Source organism: Lepidothrix coronata, unplaced genomic scaffold (genome assembly GCF_001604755.1).
Source record: "Lepidothrix coronata isolate B3197 unplaced genomic scaffold, Lepidothrix_coronata-1.0 Scaffold50, whole genome shotgun sequence".
Classification (NCBI taxonomy): domain Eukaryota; kingdom Metazoa; phylum Chordata; class Aves; order Passeriformes; family Pipridae; genus Lepidothrix; species Lepidothrix coronata.
Window position 1 is genome coordinate 2,694,758 of NW_016690230.1, and position 13,365 is coordinate 2,708,122.

A 13,365-nucleotide genomic window follows, 5' to 3' on the forward strand; every position below is an offset into this window, starting at 1 on the left:
TTTTGGCCTCAAATATCAGCTTTTTCTATTCTAAGTAGTCATTGTACAGAAGCATTATATGTGATCACCTCCCTAATTGGTGGTTCAGGAGATACCAGTATTGTTCAGTCCAAAGGTACCAACATCACAGCCAGCCTGTACCCATTTCAGCTAGCAAGTATGAGCTTTCTGCTTTAGAATTCAGAAATTTAATTTTGGACATTAACTCACCCACATATATAATTACTTGTCAACTGTTAGCATTCAAAATTCAAGTTACTACTTTGCCTACAACAGGGTAGAAGGAGAATTTCAATCAGGTTTTTTCAATATTGAATAGAAACATAAAATGGAATACTCCTGAAGCGAAGTTCTGTATCTCATTCTTACATGGAATTGAATTTAATTTTTATTAATATTCTCTATACTACACAAGTCCACTTTTCGAAAACATACTAGTTAAAAACTTTTCTTCTCATCATTTATGAATGCAGAAATCAGGCCTCTGTAGATCTATATTTTGATCAAATTTAGTGTTTAGGGCTATTCTTAGATGAAAGTCTAAATCACACCCTACTCTACTGTCAAGTGTTGCCAAAAAAACAGTGGGGAGTTCTTTTATCTCCAAGACAAAACATAGGAAGATATTCAAAATTTTGACCAAATATCTGATTTTAAAATATTTATTCAAAGCAAATGGATTTACTGAATCTCTTCAAATTGCACATAGCTATAAAAATTGTTTTGGGCATGAATAACTGATATATTTCTTTGCTTACTACAGAAAAAATTATCTAGATTAGTATTTTACTTTGTATAGGATTGATTTCTAGTCCTGAATGTAAATTAGGTTAGTTCTCTGGCTTGAAATCTTGGAGTAGTATAATTCAAGTTTGGAAGGGCAACTTTCTGCTCAAAGCAGGATCACTTATGAGATGAGACCAAGTTGCTCAGGGCTGTATCCAGTTAAGTCTTGAAAACTTCCAAGGATGGATACTGCGAAACTTCTCTAGTCTCCAGTTCTTGATTCTTCTCATAGCTAAAAGATTGTTTTTATATTTAACTCTCTTCTTTCTCTTTGTGCCTATCATCACTCATCCTTTCACCAAGCACTGCTGCGAAGAGTCTGACTCTTGTCTTCTTGAGAACATCCCCATGAACACTGGATGCTGCAGGGTCCCCTGCTGGCATCTTTTCTCCAGGCTGAATTGACCCCATACTCTACTAACTAAGCAAGTGCTCCAGCTCTGGTTATCTTGGGGGCTTTTGCTGAACTCACTCCAGTTTGTAGATGCCCATCTTGTATTGGGCAGCCCAAAACAGGGTACAGCATCTAGAATGGATTTGCCAAGTGCTGAGTGGAAAGGTGGATGATCACTTGCCTTGACCTACCGGTTGTGTTTCTGTTCACACAGTCTGGGAGGTTCTTGACCTTTCCTGCTGCCAGGGCACATTGCTGGCTCACATTCAGCCACTGTCCCACAGGCCTTTTATGCAGGGCTCTTCTCTAACCGGGCAATCTCCTGCCTATTTTGCTGCAAGGAGATCTTTCTTCCCTGGGGCAAGACTTTGCTTTTGTCCCTGTTGAAGTTTACAAAGTTCCTGGCAGTCCAAATGAGATCTGACTCAAAGGTATTGGTATCTAATTTTCCTTAAATCCACATATGTATAAAGCTTCTTCCTTTTATCTGTCTTGGATTAAGAAGAATGGAATTAATATCACAAAACCTTTCTAATGACTCTTGTGATAATTATTGTTTACTCAGTAAATGATCTGATTGTGGAAATGTGGGCTACCTTGTAGTATAATCCTTCTTACCATTTATGTAATTTAATTGAAAGAATCTAAAGCTTTTGGAAATATCTGTATAATCTACTGATACATTACTTTTAACATCAGGAAGGCAAAAGCTGAATTTTCCATCAAATATTTATTTCTATCATTAAAGTTTCTGTCTTGGACAGTATCACAATATTTTCTCTTCCCGGAGGTGTTTGCTCATGTTTGGACATAATCTAGCATTCGATGAGCTACTTACCAGCTTTCATTATTTCCACAGAGAAGATGTAAATTTATCAGTAGGACAGAAGTAATTTTCATGGGCCTGAAGCTTTATACAAACAGTCACAATAGCATACCCAAATGATTTTGTCTTTCAAATTCACTGAGGTTTATTGCTATTATCTGACTTATGATCTGAATTTGTCTTCAGGTGTTCAAAAAAGTATAAGAAAATATTTAAATAGTGTTCTTGAAAACATGGAAGTGAAACATAATATAACCATGTTTAAACTTAAATATGCACTTAATTTGAAGTAAAGGTAAGTTTTGCATGATCCACTGCAAATAAAACAGTCTCCTTGACTTAAAATAAGAAATTCAAGGAGAAAGGTAGATAGTGGCATAGTTCCACAAATGACTTTAATATTAATATTTTAATATCAGCTACGGTAACATAACAATTTTATTTTTTAAAAAAAAGTTCTATAATTATAGGTTTCCCAATTTCTTAATTATTTTAGTTTCATTATTCTCAGAAGTGCACATTTAATAAAGGTAAGGAAAAATATTTGTATGATAATATAGTTATTATTAGTGGTGCAATGCTTACCACAACACTCTCCCAAAAAAAACCCAACCAAAACCAACCCTATTTAAATACTTCTTTCAGATTTTCAACTTTTTCTGAATGCTTCTATGAGTACATTTTTTTTCAAATTAAAATATTTGGAATATTTTCATAGTTTTGCACATTCTTATGATTTTAGTTCTTATTAAAAGCACTTTCAAATGCTGCAATTGAAGTATGAAATCATAGCTATTTTATAGATACTTATATTTCAGTGTTTATGAGTAAAAGGGCTTAAAACAGAAACTAGAGTTGAAGAGTAGAAATTCCATTCTAATATATGCAGATTAAAATGATTATGAAAGTAAAGATAAAGAATCATATTCTTTAAAAGTAAATTGACCAAAATAATAAGACTTCTCCAGTATTGGATTTTTTATCATTGTGTTGTAGCAATAGTTTCATTGTAGGTAAGGCTGAGATGGATTTCTAGATGAAGATAAGGGTTAACATTTATTTTGTAAAAAATACATTTACATGTTTGCTTGTATTTTAGCAGAAAACTTTGAAACTAAAAGTTGGTCTAGTTTAGTCTCTGACCCATGAACTTCTAATAATGGATTTTTTTAAAAACATCTTATGAGAAATCTTGGTGATAGCTGATTGGGAAATTTCTGAATCTTCTGAAGGAACATTACTTTATCTAAAATGCTAATTCTACTGAGTTAATTGTTTCTCAGTTGCCTTGGGTCTTTAGTTTGAAATCAGGGATTCTGAGTCTAGATGAAGATAAGTAAGATAAGTAACAGGATTCTCAGAAACAAACAGTTCAAACTAAAGAACACTATCTTTTTATCTCTCATCTATTAATGCTGCTTCAGACTGGATTGTTGTCATTTACTATTCATACACTGAATCTATTTTTTTTTTCAGCAGTTCTTTTCCTATAAAATGGTTCTGTTATTTCTCATCATTGATTTGATCTAATGCAAGTTAGCAAGCAAGTTGACATTGGAGCATGTCAATAGTTAAACTGTATCAGCGACCATGTTTAGAAAATTTTCTTTGATAAATATATTCAAGGGACGTCAAATGAAATGCAGATGAAACTTAGTCAGCTGTGGCTCAGCTTTCCAGATACAAAGTAACAAAGCAACTTATGATTTTTAAGCACTCAGTGAGAGAACCCCAAATTTAGAGATCCTAAATGTATAAGTCAAAATATGAAAACTCTTAACTCTCTGGTCTATTGGGTTTACATGCATAATGAATATTTACTACTGTGCTTTAAGTGATATATGCAATAAATAGATCTATTTCAAGGATCAGTAATCCCCTATATATCTAACACATATTCACATAACAATATAATAATAATGTAAATAATAGAGTAAAATCAAATAAAGCATAATCATCCTTAATTGCAGACAAAAGACTATGAAAGCTAAATAAAAAAATCATCATGTATCAGTTAAATTTGCCTGAAAATTAAGTTAAACAACTCAATGAGGATTTATTAAGCAATTCAGTAATTTATGAAAGTGGGGTTGTGGTAGGATTACATTAAGAATTGATTCCCTCAGTAATTATGTCATCATGGAGTTAGCACAGTAAAGTGCTTACATCTCATGGGTCGCTTTGGCTTAGTGTGTAATTTAAAACTTTAAACATTAAAATATACTGCTATATTCTTCAGACAGAAACTTAATCACAAAAGTGTTTTATTCAAAGTTGTAGAGGAATTTGACATGGTTTCACATCAAGACGAAAGTCAAGCTGGAATGAAAAATGCTTTATTCAATATGAAATATTTACAGCCTCAGAGATTATTATTTTGATTTTAACCTCATTTTATCAGCAATGTTCTTCTAATCAGAAACAGACACACATTTGTCACAGTGAGACTCATAATTACATCTAGTGGTTCAAAAACTCAGCTTGAAATGTAGAAACTAAAATGAGAGACTGAAAGTAATGTCCTGTACAAAGTGCTAGTAGGAATCTGACTTGGCATTGTAATCTGGAATGCCTGATATATTTCAGATGAATGTTGAGATGAACTGCATTCATCTCTGGAAAGCAGACCAACACAGAGAACTCTGATCTCCTGAACAGCAGTTTCAGTTAAAATAGCAATTTTTTATTTTTTTAAAAGGTCAAGAAATGTATCCAATTCCATTAATATTTACCTTTGCAGTTTTCCATGCTATAAGTGGAAAACTGCAAAGGTAAATATTCCACTTCTGATATTGAGGCATTTTTTAATTTTACCTATTTTTAGAGGAATGTTTCTACTGTTAAAGTGTGACTAGAAAAATTGTTTCTTACTTTGCATAAAATGGAAGTCAACCAGTAAAAAAAAATCCATCCTTTATTTCATAAGAAAAAATACATTTATTTTGGAAATTTTAAAATACTTTTATACTGGAAATTTTATATACAGTCCTACTGTTCTTGATCCTAGGATTGGAGGACCACTGAGGACTCAGTGATTTGTATAACATTTGACCAGAGTAGGGCCAGTTCTGGCTGTGCCAGACTGTACACATAGCCTGGCTTTCAGGTATGTGTTGTGTTGCAGAAATCATTTGGCCATAGGATAAATTCAGCTAGTTGATAGTCACCAGATATAGGCAATTACGCTTTCTGCATGTCCTTGCATTTATCTAAAAGAAGTTCACATATAGAATCATATAGAATAATAGAATTGTTTGGGTTGGAAGGGATCTTAAATATCATGTAATTCCAATCCCCCTGCCATGGGCCGGGACACCTTCCACTAGAAGAGTTTGTTTAAAGACTCATCCTTAAACAACTACAGGGATGCAAACACAAATTAGTAGGTCATATTGAGCTTCTTGTCAACTAACATCCCCGTCTTTCTCTGCAGGGCTACTGTTAATTCATTTTCCATCCAGCCTGTATTTGTGTTTGGGATTGCCCTGAACCATTTGCAGAGTCTTGCACTTGTCCTTGTTGAACTTCATGAGGTTTGCACAGGCCCATTTCCCAAGCTCGACAGGGTCCCTCTGGATGACATTCTTTCCCTCTACTGAGTTGAGCATGCTACACAGCTTGGTGTTGGCAAACTTGCTGAGGGTGCACTCAATTTCACTGTCCATGCTGCTGAAAAAGATGTTAAACAGCACCAGTCCCAATACCAGCCCCTGAGGAACACCACTCATCACTAGTCTGTGCTTGGACTTCAAGCTGTTGAACATAACCCTTTGAGTGCAACAATCCAACCAATTCTTTATCCACTGATCAATCCATCTGTCAAATCTGTGTCTTCACAGTTTAGATAAAAAGATGCCTTGCAGTACGGTGTCCATAACTGCTCTTCCCTTATTCACCATTGCTGGAACCCTGTTGTAGAAGGCCACCAAATTTGTCAGGCACAGTCTGCCCTTAGTGAAGCCGTGCTGGCTGTCACAAATCACCTCCTTATTTTCCACGTGCTTAGCACAGTTTCCAGGAGGATCTGCTCCATGATTTTGTCAGGCATGGAGATGGAATGGACAGGGCTGTAATTTTGCTTGTCTTCCTTCTTTAACTTTTTTTTTAAATAAGGGTTATATTTTCCCTTCTCCAGTGAGAACTGGATAGTGCTTTAGCCTCAGGAACTGTGAATGAATCTCATCAGGTTCCATTGACTTGTGTACCTTCAGGTTCCTTAGATGGTCTTGAACCTGATCTTCTCCTACGTACAAATATCCTTTTTGTTTGATAGAATAAATAATGTATAGAGTTTTTTCTTATAAGAAGATTGTATGATGACTTAAATGACCAAAATGGGCAAAGTTTTGCATGGACAGGATATGCCTGCCATGGTGTGCCCTGATAATAAGCCCATTTGATGCAGCACAGCTTAAGGTTCCCAGCATCTTAAGGGCCATAAGCTTATCTACACTAGCCTCTTTTTCTTTATAATGTTAACTCATATTCAGAATTTTAAACAGTACTTCACAGAAACTGAGTGCCTTTTCTATTGGGATTATAGCAAATCAGGGCCTCCTCTTATAGAATAGTAATGTGGGTAAACTTTAATAAATTCTCAGTAAAGGTAATAGACTACCAATGGTTTCAGAGTGAGGCAGTTCATAGAGTTCATAGCAAGGGTAACCATCAGTATTTTTAAACAAACCAAAACCATATACTTTTATTCTGATTTACGTACTATAGTATTCTGGGTTTCTGTGGTTGTTTTTTTTTTTCCAGCGGAGGAGGGGCTACATGGGGTGATTTCTTTTAGAAGCTGCTTGAAGTTTCCCCCCACCATGGAGCCAATGACAGCTGGCTACAGGAGGGACTTCCTACTGTTGGCCAATGGGAGAGCCAATTGTTATGCCTCTGTGATAACATATTTAAGAAAAAGTTTTTGTTGCACAGAAGAAATTCCAGCGAGGGGAGAGCTGACCAAAGCCTCTAGGCAGCTCGGGCTGCCTCTCCCCGCCATGCAGTGGTGGTGAGGGTGGCGGCAGCCACGGCCCCAGCCCTGCAGTGCCTGGCGCAGCAGCAGTGCACGGCACAGAGCAGAGTAGGCCCAGAGCGGCACAGTCTGTACTGGCGGCCAGCCGGGGCAGGGCCGAGGGGTGCGGGGGTGCCCTGCGAGCCGGACCAGGCAGGGGTGGAACTGTCGCATTGCAGCTGAGCCCATGTGGGAACAAGTGGATGCATGAAGGAGGACTATTACCCTTGTGGGAGGCCTAGGATGGAGCAGAGTCCTTCAAGAGACTTGTGGCCCGTGGAGAAGAAAGCCCACACCGGAGCAAGTTGTTTCTGGGTAGGACTTGTGGCCCTGTGGGGAACTCACGTTGGTACAGCTCACCCTCCGTGAAGGACTGCATCCTATGAAAACCCATTGGGGCGCAGAGACCCCCTGCACCCCATGGAGGAATGACTTTTGGGACATCAGATATGGAAGACCTGTGGCCTAGGGGGTGGACCTACGTTGGAGAGGTCCATCAAGGACTGTTTCCCGTGGGAGGGACCCCACAGAACAGGGGAAGGACTCAGAGCTTTGACTCCTCTGTAATCTGTGGTAAAGATCGTGGTGTAGCAGGTTGTCCCCATGCAGCCCATGAAGGAAGGGGCTTATCCCGTTAGTAATAAATTTTAGTACTATCCTCACACTGAGTTTTGTTTTGCCTGTATGACTTCTCCCAGCTCTTAGCGATTTTAGTGGTTGCCTAGAATCCAGCCAAGGTCAACACACGACATGTAGTAAATTTAAAATTATGCAGTTTCTTTACTTACTTCTGTTGCTGCCAAGTACCTTTAGTACTTTTTTTTTTTTTTAGGTTTGCAATTATGCACAAAACTTTAAAGTTATTTAAAGAACTCAAAGTTACAAATACTACAGTTGTGCAAATGTTACTTGTGGAAGTAAATTGACACCTTCTTAGTAATGTAAAAGTAGCAATTAGTAAAGGAACTATCTCCAAAGAGAAATAATGAAAATGTTCACTGAAAATGTCACCATTTATCTAACAGCTATTTTAGACACTTTTCCAGTAACATTTGGAACAACTGTATTAGAGGACGGTCTTACTGTTAGGTCTCTGCGGCTGGTTAGCCAGTGGCAGTTACACATGTACATGATATCATCAGAGAATGCCTTTGAAAATCAGTTTTCTCCAGCTGAAATTATGTACTACAAACTGGATGTCAGGTACACATAGCCAGTTTCCAATGTCTTCCTGCCTGGTGACTCCAATTTGCAGCTTCTGAGGCTACACACCCACCTAATCTATGGCAATCTCTATCTGTGAGGACCTGCATATAATTTAACCTTTTTTTAGTGTGGGTCAATGTGTCATGGATCAGTGTGATCTTTTTTTTCTGTGATACTCAATATAATCTGCATAGGAAACAGGTCTTGAGTGATGAAGAAACTCTTTTAATTTCTTAATGGATATCAAAACAATACCTAGTAATGGGGTTGAATGTATCTACAAGATTGAATGCATCTACAAAATTGAAGGTAGACTTGAAATTAGACCTCCCAACACCAATTCTATTTCAGATGTTGTTGGCATTCTATGGTGGGACACTTAGTCTCAAAATCAGGGTACACACATGCAAAAAGCTCATTAACACTAGTCTCTGGAAGTTCTTAACTGTCAAGTCACTGGTTGTGATCATTTGAGAAAACACTGGTTAGCAGAGGCAAAAGATATATTCTAAGACCTGAACAGAGGATCATGTTCCAGTGCCCAGAAACTATCTGTGGCAATGCTATTTTTAGTATAGGCATAGCCTTAGCAACCAGATGCAGATTAGCTTCAATCCAAAAGCCAAGTAAGTGCATTCTAGTGGGACATTGTATTTCAAACAGTCACTCAAAAATTTAAGGGGCTGTTTGGTCAGCTGAGTAAATTCATCCTATTTCCAGTCAGTCATCTTGTTTGTTCCTTCTCAGTAAATTTTTATTTATTTATTGCATAAACATAACCTTATAGAAGCCTTCCTTCCCCTTATATTTTTCTATGACAACTAAAAGATCTTTGCAATCTAGCTTCTATATCAATTACTTTCTGCTGCAAAGAGGTTAGGCTTGCTTGCATTTCTTGCTACACACAGCATGGCTGCTACCATACTTTTCTCTACATCACTGATTTTAAACTCAGCTTTCCCAACATGCTCTTACATTTTACCTAGTTTAGAACTAATTACTATTTCTTCTGAGTTTACATTTTTAATATGTACTGCTGATGAGTATTCTGACATTTTGGTGTATTTTGTTAAATCCCACGTGTTTGTATCCATACTCACAGCTTTACCCCTAGGAAACTGGGAACAGAGATTGACTTAGGGGAGCCTACTCATTTATTCATGAATAGTGTTTCTTTCTTATTAATTTATTGAGTGATTAAGTGAAGATTCTTCTGTCATTTTCAGCAAAATTTACTAACATGTTGTGCTCTAGCAGAGGGAACAGAGAGAAGCAAAGCTGGTTATCACTGTGTTTAACCGTTTTAAAAATCAAGAGCAAAGCACACTATAGATGCAGACAGCTGTTTCAACAGAACCCAACAAAGCTGTTGTTTCCATAGTATTTAGATATTCAGAGGATTTTGTCTCTTTGTAAAATACTTTAAAATCTGCTCATGAGCACTGCTGTATGTTTGACAGTGCTGTAAATTCTGCTCCTGTTGCCACCAATACTGATATATGGAAATAGGGAAAACCTTCATGTATTTTGTGATCTGACTATACTACAGGGTATAATTACAACAGACAAGATGCTTTGGTAGTCATAATTAACAAGAAAAACAACTGGCTGGTTTTTAAAAAATGTTAAAAAACTTCATAGCTTTTAGTAACCTCAGAGGGAGTTGAACTTTTTTAAAAACAGAGCACATATTCAAGCATTTTATATTTAGGCCATTCTTCTCTAACCCCTCAGGATAGTCTGTTTTTGTACTTGTATCTACAGTACTTACTTTTCTGCAATTCCCATCACTGTGACTTAGAGAAATGAAGCTGGCTTTCTTTTCCTTTTTTTTTTCCTCGCATTCCCTCTTGCCTGTGATATGTGTAATTGTGTTGTAGGAGGTTTGACTGCCTAAACTTATTTTTACCCTACAGATGACCTTCTACGAGTATTTCAACCACAACACAATTATTTCTTTTCAAATCTGAATGGTATTGATAGAAATAGAAATAGTTTCAACTCAATTCTATTGTAGAATAAGAAGCCAAGATAGCAGAACTGTATTACTCAGCAAATCTCAATTCCATGAAAAGGCTTATTGAACAGCTAGTGAAGTGGAGCCTGGGTAAAATAACTCACTGTCAGGTACCAGCTGTCATAAAAGATTAGAAACAGACACTGAGCACATAGAACTGTTAATTTGATTCGGCATTTGTATTCCTTTCTGGTATAAAATTCAAAGGTTTCCACTTCAACTGTCAGTGAATGGACAGATTTCTCTTTATGGTTTACTCTAAAATCATCAGAAGGAACAGGGTAATATAGATAATTACCTTATACCAAAGGGGGAGAAAGCTTCAAAAGGTTTCTTGTTGATTGAAGATATAAGTTATTTTATTTGTTATGATAATATTTGCTACATTATTGTAAAAAAACCTACTTTCATGTACAGGTAAGAATATGCCTTAAACCTTCTATTACAAAGTCTTAGACTATACTCAAAGAATTTAGTGTAGGTTTTAATGAACCATAGCTCAAAAAGTGATTATAGGCTCAAAAATCCTTAAATTCAAATCACTTATGCTAAGGAAATGTTTTTGTTTGCATTTAAGTTTTCTTATGTATATGTTAAAAGCACCTGAATAGCTTGAATGGGTAAAAAAAAAAGGCTTTCTTGTGCACATTGTTATTTCAGACAGCAGTGGGAATTCCTTGTCCTACATTCAGTGGAATTGTTCAATACAATCTGTTTATTTTAATGACTGTCAATTCACCAATTCATAAGTCTTATATGACAGAGGTATATTTTAGGTATTTTTTCACTATGTCAGGCTATCCTTAATGAAAATGTGAGCAATATGTGTATTTTGATCTTCCCTGTGCAATAAAGCATCTCACAGAAGACAGATTACCTCCAGCATCTCTATTAGCGGTTTTATATATATAGAGAGAGTTGCTTGTTTATTTATTTATGTATTAGAAATACATAAAAATTTACTAAAATAAATATTGATTTATTGATTCCAAATTAATCCTCAAAAAGAGAACTAGTGAAACACTTTTGAACTGATCTCTGGTATCTGACCAGGTATCTACGTAGTAAAGCTCCTAATTCTCAGAACTTGTCAAACTTAGAAGCTTTACTCCAGTTGTTAAAGAAGTTGAGAACAAAAGGTGTAATATTACTCTTTTGCATCTGCAAAATGGAAAGCATCTTATTTTGCATAACTTGTCTGTCAGATTATTCCTTTCATAGGGTAATTATATTTCCTTCATAAAAGCAGAGGAAGACAAGGCAAGGCAAGAAAATTCCTATTTCAACTTTAAAATGCTATCAGCAACCTGTTTAGTAGAATTACAAGGTAACAGGAAAGCTTAAACTGCAATTAAAAAGTGCATAAAACCAAGGACCTGATATCTAGGTAATTTTTCTAGTGAACTGAGCTTTTCCTTAATTGGGAAAATTGATATGCTGATAAAAGATGCCACAAAAATGAACATGCTAGTTCAGTGATCCTATAACCCCAAATGAAACTGACCCTGCTGCATCAGAATGGGAATGTTAACATGAATAACCCCAGGTTAGCAAAGGAAATATAGTAAAAGAAATAAAAATGAGGAAATAAAATTCAGTCAAAAATACCCTAGAGGCATCAGGGAGTCACATTGCTGTCATATCAATAGACAATCTTCAGTAATAGAATTTCTATAGAAGTTGTCAAAAAGATTGTGGTTGATTACAGGCATTGTAGTATGAGTTGGAGCTTCTCTTTTCCTGTAGAGAGATCCAGGGGAAGTTTTGAATACTTAATTATTAATCAATTCCAAACATGTCAGTTTACATGCCTTCTCTGGTCCTCCTGTTGACCAGTCTCACAAGAAAACCAAAGGTTTTTCCATCCGTATGAAATGATAAATAAAAATATTTTTCACATCCTTGCCAGATTAAAGAAAGGATACCTCTTAAATTCTTTGAAATTTAAAGCAAAGAAATTACCAAGAATTGTTTTTCATATTTAATATAGTTAGAATCTATCTAAAGATAGATAGGTACCAGTTACCTATATGCCATTATATGAGTATCTTTGAAGCTAAATTTTCATTTCCTTTGCTTAAAATTCATACAATTTTATTTAATTTTACGTAATTCTGCTCATTAAAGATCTACATATGGCTCTCTTGACAACTCCTCTATGTCTTTCCCTAACATTGTGCATAACAACATGAAGTTAGCTTTGCTTGTCTAAAAGGTATGCTTATAGAACCTTACTTTTATTTGCTTTTTTTCATTCCTTTTCACAAGTCCATATTCTTCCAATAAACATAAAAAGAAGTCCTTTTCACAAATAGTTCTTGTTACTTTTTCTCCTCTGTTTGTTGTTTAAAGTGATGGACTGAGGAGGATTAATAAGACCCTCTAACTACAGTGTAGTTCAATCTAATTCATTCACCCTTCCTAATTAAGCTAAACAGTTTAAGGCAACGGTATATTTTTGAAGTAGAAAAATTACAGTACAAAAGGGTAGAGGATAAAAATAGAGCACAACCTTTTACTGCTTTGAAATTTGATGTTATGTTTCCTTTCAGGAGCACCACATATTGCTAAAATTGGAATTATCACTAGGGATTTAGTCATGTTATACAACTTACACAGTCTGTTTTGACAAACGCATTTCTTGATTGTTTTTGATAAAAAGAATGGGTGTATTGTCCTGGGTTACATATGTCATATGACCTTTTTGAAGATTTTTTAATGAAGTAAGCAGTGTCAACAGCCATATCCTTTTGTATTAATGTGCTTTCCTCCTCTTTGAAATAAAAGGTGAAATTTATCTCCCTTATTTCTCATTATATATGTATAGAAACTAACTCAGTGTCTTTAGAGTCTTCAGTGAAACAAAATTAGATCTCAGATTTGTTCCTATACTTGTCCTTCGTTTAATTTTTTTGTATTATTATGTTTATCTTTCCAGAAACCATTTTCTGTGGGTGTACACAAAAAACCCTTTTTAAAGTTCTGCCATAGTAGTTATTTCCCTCTGCAAAATGGCAGAAAAACTTGGTTTGTGAAACCTTGATACTTGAAAATAAATTACCAAATGTAGGGGGGTTTTTTACTGCTTCCAGTAGGATAAGCTGCAAACATGTTAGACATAAAAT